The sequence below is a fragment of the Cornus florida genome, unplaced genomic scaffold (genome assembly GCF_030987335.1).
Source record: "Cornus florida cultivar Cherokee Brave unplaced genomic scaffold, ASM3098733v1 CherokeeBrave_3.0.0_Hap2_Chr07, whole genome shotgun sequence".
In the NCBI taxonomy this organism is placed as follows: domain Eukaryota; kingdom Viridiplantae; phylum Streptophyta; class Magnoliopsida; order Cornales; family Cornaceae; genus Cornus; species Cornus florida.
In genome coordinates, this window is record NW_026775577.1 from 49,056,759 (window position 1) to 49,064,506 (window position 7,748).

Below are 7,748 nucleotides of genomic sequence, written 5' to 3' on the forward strand. Positions count from 1 at the left end.
TAGGTTCCAAGGTCATAGTCTTTTCGGATCATACCGCCCTTCGGCACTTGTTAGCAAAGAAAGAGACCAAACCCCACTTGATTCGACGGATACTCTTACTTCAAGAGTTTGACATTGAAATCTGGGATAAAAAGGGGCAGACAATGTTGTCGCCGATCATCTTTCTCGCTTACTCATTGAAAAATCTTCAGATTTTGCCGTCATCCGTGATTCATTTATGGATGAGCAACTCTTCCAGATTTCTCATGCAAATCTTCCATGGTTTACGAATATTGTCAACTACCTTGCGGTAGGTAAAATTCCAACTCATTGGTCCAAACAAGAGAAGGACCGGTTCTTCTCCCAAGTTAAGCATTTCTTTTGGGAAGATTCGAAACTATTCAAGTATTGCCCAGACCAAATCATCCGGTGATGCATTCCTGAAACTGAGACCTCAAGCATCCTCCATTTCTGTCATACTCTTGCTTGTGCAGGCCATTTCAGTGCCAAAAAGACCGCTCACAAAGTTCTTCAAAGCGGATTCTATTGGCCTTCCGTGTTTCGAGATGCATACAATTTCTGTAAATCATATGAAAGATGCCAAAGGCTCGGATCCATATCCCAAAGAGACATGATACCCCTAACTCCCATCTTAATAATTAAAAATTTTGATGTGTGGGGAATCGACTTCATGGGATCATTTCCACTTTCTTATGGCTACGAGTACATCCTTGTAGCGGTGGATTATGTTTCCAAATGGGTGGAAGCCGCAGCTACCAAAACCAGCGATCATAAAGTCGTGATTGAGTTCATTCAATCTAACATCTTTAGTCGTTTTGGTATGCCCCGAGCAATCATCAGCAACGGCGGATCACATTTCAAAAATCATTATCTTAAATCCGTCTTTTCTAAGTATTCCGTCATTCATAAGGCTGCTACACCCTATGATCGGTTGTTCAACTATACATCAACCTTCGCAATAGCACGAATCATTGTAAAATAGGGCTATTGGTCGGGTAAGTCGAACCACTGGGACTGCGCTAGTCTATGGCAACCTAAGAGTCTAGAATTGTTCTTAGAATGATAAGGGGTAATAAGGGTTTGTTTGATAGTCACTAAACTAGGAATTCAAAGTGCATAAAACAATAGTGTGCTAGGAAGTAAAGAGATAGAACAATAGAGAAGAGACTAGGGAATTGACTTCACCACAAGCCATATAAACATGCCTAATTGCAATTTACTTGGGGAACAAAGTATACATGCAACCGTGATATGTAGAAATGCAAGACAACTACAATATCTTCAAGAAGTTCACACATTCAAGAATTAAGTATAATCCATCCAAGGTTGGCATAAGTCATCTATCTAAACTAGGGTATAGAATGAAGTATCCTTCATAAGCTATGAACTATCAAAGTCCTCAATTTGTGTGGTAAGTGCACATGAAGTCAAGAACTAAGCCAGAATCCATCAAAGATTTCCCTAAGCCACGGAATATCAAATTTCTTAAACAACATGTCATTAAAACCATTGTATAATCTCATCTTCATTCTCACTATAAAGATGTAAGTAGCATAATCATGAAGAAACAATTTATAAGACAAGATAAGAGTCTCTACAAGATTAAATATGGAATGAAACACAAATACATCAAAGTGTATCTCTAGATTAGACAACTTGTTACATAAATGCAAAGTTCCCCAAATATAAACACAATTAATACATATTTACTTGACAAGGGTTACATCAACTCCCTAAGAAGAGGTTTAGTTACCCATGGTAGCTCTAGATGAAGGAGGAAGCAAGGCCTCCAACTCCATTTTCGTGCTCCCTTGTGTTGGCTTGAAGAACTCCTCTTTCTTGCTCTCTTCTCTCTCCTCTATCTTCTCAAAAATGAAGCTTATCCCCTTGTGTGGCTTTGCTTCCCTCTTATCTAGATCAAGACCCCAACCAAAGCTCTCTCTACTCTCTCCAAAAACATTTCCAACCACTCCATAAAGAAGGTAAGTAGAAATGAGGAACCCAATGCACAAGTGGCTGAAATGAGCCATTTCCGAAGTGCAATCTGCCTGAATTTCGAGTACTCAAAATAGGGCCTCGAGCACTCGAAAATGGAGCAGATTGCTCCATGCTTGCTTTGCTTCGCCCGGACCTACTTTGGTAAAACAAGCATAACTTTGTGCTCCGAACTCCGAATGATTAACTGTTTGAAGATTTAGAAAGCTAATTCAGAGGTCTAAAAACTTTATGTTTTGGTAAAGATCTAATTCTCAAGTCTGGTTGGTCGAAATTGAAGATCAAGGCAGAAACTCATTGCTGCCAGGCAGTTCTGAGCACCTCTAATAAGAAGATCATAACTCTCTGCTCCGAATCCGAATGACGAACTACTTGAAGATTTGGAAAGCTAATTCGGAGCTCTAAATCTTTCATGTTAATAGGGAAGTCCAGTTCTCGAGTTTGGTAGGTCAAAATGGCGAACAAAGTTTGGGCTTCACTATTGCCAGAATTTCAGAATTGGCACCTTGATATTCAAAAACTCTACAAAACACTCTTCTTGCTCCTTTATTGCATTTGAACCTGAAAATGCACAAAAACATACAAATGAAAGTAATCTACATAATTAAACGAACAATGGACTTAACTAATGCAATTAAGGGCGCTTGAATATGCAATATTCGGCGCTTATCACACCCCCAAACTTACATTTTGCTAGTCCCTTAGCAAAACTACAATGAAAAACTTAATGAAAAGACAACCATGGGCATGCTACTACAAAAATATCATCCATGGTAAAATGAGATATATACATAGCTCAAAAATAACTTGAAACAGAAAAAGAGCTGGAGATGGGGTTATTGGGAAGACTACCTTGCATATATGAAGCATTGATACTAAACACATTTCAACATGCATGTATCAACATCATAGTCCATATAAATAACTCAATTGTCATCTCTTAAATGGAAATCAACTCTAACTTCAGTGAAAGTGGATTGGATTCTCAACATGCGGCTTTTACTTTCTTTTCCAATTCCAAAGCACAAGTTTTCAAATCATTGAATTCCCCTTTAAATGAGGTCCCTAAGGCATGATTTTACTTACAAGACAACTTTTGTTGCTTGTTGACAATTTATTATAACTCATAAGCGAAACATAGAATGGTTGTGCAATGCTGAAGTCCCTTAAGCTTTCTAACCAACCTATGTAGCAAGCGTTAGGCCAACAACTCCCAAACTAGACGGCTTTAGGGTGCTAAGTGTAGAGACACTCCATAGGGCTTAATAGCTTAAGTTGGAAAGGCTACGAACTCCAACGAACCATGTTTATTACAATTTTTTTTGAATGACCGTGCAATGTTTAAGTCTTTTAAGCTTTCTAACCAACCCATATAGCAAACGTTAGGCCAACAACTCCCAAACCAGACGGCTTTAGGGTGCTAAGTGTAGAGACACTCCTAGGGCTTAATAGCTCGAGTTGGAAAGGCTACGAACGTCAACTGGTCATTATTTTCTTTCTTTCTCAGTTTTTTTTTTTTTTTTTTTTTTTTTTTTTTTTTTTTTGACAACTTAAATCATGCCAAAGATATTTATTTATCAAGTTCATCAAATCAAATTAACTAGGCCAAGGTCAAGGTCGATCAAGTTGCATGCCTCACAGTTTAGTTTCCAATGTGTATATGTGCATTGTGAAGCTTAAAAGGGTGTCAAATCCAGCAAGAATCTAATTGAGACATTTATACAGACTAATTTGAATCCACGTGATCATTTCAACTCAAATTTTTTTTTATTTTCAAAAATTTCAATAACTTCTATACACAAGGTATTAAACATATGCTTCATCCCCGACAAGTTCAAATCATACTATCATTGCTTAGCAAAAATGTGAAACCAAAAATATCCTATTGCACCCCCAAACTTGAATGTCACATTGTCCTCAATGTGTGAAGACAAGTGAAACAAAATAAAAGCAAAGAAGGTAAAAGAACAATATTACCAAGTGGAGTGACGAATGCAAAGATATCCATCGATGTGAATGGGCAAACGCATCCCCCAAACTTGGACAGGAAGACCTGTCAAAACATAACTACTATACACAAGTAAAAGCATAGGCTTTTAAGAAAAATCAAAATAGAAATAAAAAGAGTCACATGAATTATATGGCAAGATAAAAATCTAAACAAAACCCAAAAATTTATGTATTTATTTATTTATTTAGTATTATTATTATTATGTATATATATATATATATATATATATATATATATATATATAGTAATATTATTATTATTATTATTATTTATATATATATATAGTATGATGTTTTTTTTTTTATTTTTAAAGACAGCATGTATGTGTGTGCCGAGGGGTTTATTTTTGGGTTGAGGAGAGCTCGGCATGGTGGGGAGGAGGAGGGTTGGGGTAGGTTGATGGTGGTTGAGAGGTGGTGGTTTGTGAGGTGGGTTGGTGGTGAGGTGAGTGCAGGTGTGGTGATGTTTGTATGGTGGATGAGAGGGAGGGTGGTGAGGGTGTATAGAGAGAGTGGAGTGGTTGCATGCAGGGTTGTGGGATGGTGGGGTGGTGGTTGGCATGGTTGAGTTAGGTATGAGGTTTATGCCGAGAGGGTGGGTTTGGAAGTGGGTTGGTTGTAGGAGGCTCATACATGGTGCATGTCGGTTACATGGAAGTGGGTTGAAGTGGGTGTCGAGCGAGATGGTCATTGGGTTGGATTGCCGAGAAGGAGGTGAGGTTGGTTTGTTTTAAGGTTGGTGGTTGAGGCTCGGTTGGATAAGTTGGGTTGCATGGTTGGCTGCTGCAGGTGGGTTGTGGAAATTGCCGAGAGAGAGAGATGGTTTTGGGCATGCATGAGGTTGAGGTGGAGTAGGTTGTTCATTTGGGAAGTGGGTTTGAAGTTGGTTGCAAGAGGTGGTGTGAGGGGTGGTGTGGTTTGCTTGGGTTGCTTGTAGCAGGTTGGTTGATTGAGTTGGTGGGTTGCTTGGTGGTGTATGGTTTATGGGTTGCAAGGTTGTGTATGGTGTGTTTGTGGTTGATGCTGCATGCTTGAGAGGATGAGGGTTGGGGTGGTGTTGTGTGGGCTGTGATGTTGGCTTGGTGGAAGGGATTTCGAGCACTCGAAATGGGATTTCGAGTGCTCGATTTGAAAACAGAGAGTTCGGTATGTTGGGTTGCAGTGGGATAGCAGCTGTAAGCACTCGAAGCTTGGCCTTCGAGTGCTCGAATTGGAGACAGTGGTTGCGGGATGTTGGGCTGAAAATTTAGAGCACTCTAAATGGAAGCTAGAGTGCTCTAAATGAAGGCAGTGATGCATGCAAAATTGGTGTGGTAATTTGGAGCAATCTGAATGGGATTTAGAGTGCTCCAAAATTAGGCAGTGAGCTTGGGATTGATGGTGAAGACATTTGGAGCACTCAAACTGGAATTTGGAGGGCACGAAATTGGCTCAGTAGCTTGGAAATGAATTGGCACTTGGAGATTGAATGTTTCAACCAACTTGAATGCATGGAAGATCTTGCATGGATGGATTTGCATGGCTGGATTTTGAGTGCATGGATGAAATGGATTGAAATTTTTGCATGGATGGAAAAAATTTTCAAACTTTGCACTGCACACAATGCATGGATGAGTTTAAGAAAATTTTCAAGCTTTTTGCAACATGATGCAAAATGGATAGAATTCTCAAAAATGAAAATTTTAAGCATAGAGAATTTTTGAAAATTTGCATGTCAATCCTAAATTCAAGCCATGCATGGAAAATTTGAAACTTGACACATTATTCCAATCCAATGCATGGATGGATTTTTAGAAAAATTTGGGAAACTTTTCAACTTCTTTCTCATGCATGGATCAAATTGGAAATTTTTTCAAAATGTAACACCTTTCCAATGCATGGATGATTTTGAGAAAATTTTCAAGCCTTGGAACATCTCTTCAATGCATGGATGGGATTTGGTCTCTTCAAATGCGTGGATGAATGTAGGAAATTTTTTTTTAAACCTTGCACTTCATCTCCAATGCATGGAAAATTTTGGGGAACCATGATCCAACAATGCGTTGAAAATGAGAGGTTGTGCACATGAGTTGCATGCCAAAGATCCTATGAAATTGCTAGAAAGCAATGGAAATTTCCGGGAATGAAAATTAGAGCTGAGAAGGTCTAAGAGGCCGGTCTAAAATTGCGGAACACAACTGAAGACCATTTCAGAAAAATCAAATTTTTGGCTTTTCTAAACCATTTCCCAGAAAATTTCAAGGCACGATCAATTTGAGAAGGTAGGGAAGCTTGGAATATCGAAAGAATTTCTTCCCTTGCTTTGCTAAATTTAATGTCGATAGCTAGACGAAGCTAGAGCAGGCACTAATCCTCAAAAATCTCGATAGCTAGACGCACCGAGATCAAGTTAGTCCTCCTTACCCTATACCATGTCTCTCTAGAGATTCAAGCTTCCCTAAGTAAGAAAGTTCTTTTGGAAGCGGAAGGAAAAGAGCTTGAAGACAAAAGTTGGAAAGAGGTAATGGAAAGACCTCAATCCACTCTTCATCCTCAATGAAGAACTTTGGATTATTTAGGGCCTGATTTGGATGAGGGAAAGGTGGATCAAATGAAGGCACATCAAGCAAAGACTTGTGAAAGGCCATATTGAGCACTGGTATGCTCGACCAATTATCCTTCAGAATTTCAATATCCTCCTCACACTTATCTGGCGGCTCAGGTTCAATAGCTTGAGATAACTCAAGTGGAGGAATGAGAGGAGGTGCAAGCTCCCAAGAGAGGGATACATTTGATATTGCCCAAGGAAGAGAGTGAATGGGTGGAGGAATATTAAACAAAGAATTTGCCTCCCAAATAGACTTATCAACATCAAAATCCTCATAATTGAAATGAGCTAAGCAAGCTTTTAGAGGATCCTCCATTAAAGGAGGTGCATCAACTAAAGCATTTTGTAGGGGCTGTTTGGGAGTAGGGTAGACAATCTCTACATCATTATTTTTCCCATTTTGAACCACAATTGCTTCATTTTGATATGGGGCAACAATTTGATCTTCAACCACCATTTCATCATTTTCACATGTAATAACCACTTGATCATTCTCATGATGAAAGTTACTAGGAGTAATCTCATCATTCATAGAATTTTCTTTTGGATTGGCCATAAATTCAAATGAAAATGTTTCCTCCTCGTCATGATTTTTAGCATTAATCCTTTGTTGAATTTGAGATATTTGGTCATCTATCATTGCACTAACTTAGGACTGGTGATATGGTACCACTTAATTGATAGACTCGACTGTGGATTGCATGCTAGCAAGGGAAGCCAATAGTTGATTGTTAGAGTCCATCATGGACTCCATCATTTCTTTGTTGTTATTGGCAATCACTTCTTCAAATGGAGAGGGTGTTTGAAATGAGGGCTGAACATGATGATCATGGGGCTGAAAATTGGTTTGGAAATGTTGCTCATGAGATTGTGGGGTTGAATTTCCTATGTCACGCCACAAGAAGTTTTGTTGATCTCCCCAACCCGAGTTATAACCATTAAAGTATGGATCACTACCCGGTTCAAAGAAATTTTCATTTGGTTGCTCTAGATAGAAGTCCGAGAATTGTCTCATTGGAAGACATTCTCTTGTATGATGTGTATGACTAGAGCAAAAGGCACAAAACTCATGTGGTGTGTAGAATTGAGTTGGGAGATAATTATTTTCCATCTAGGAGTAATTCAATAACACACAAAGCAATCAACACAACACTTC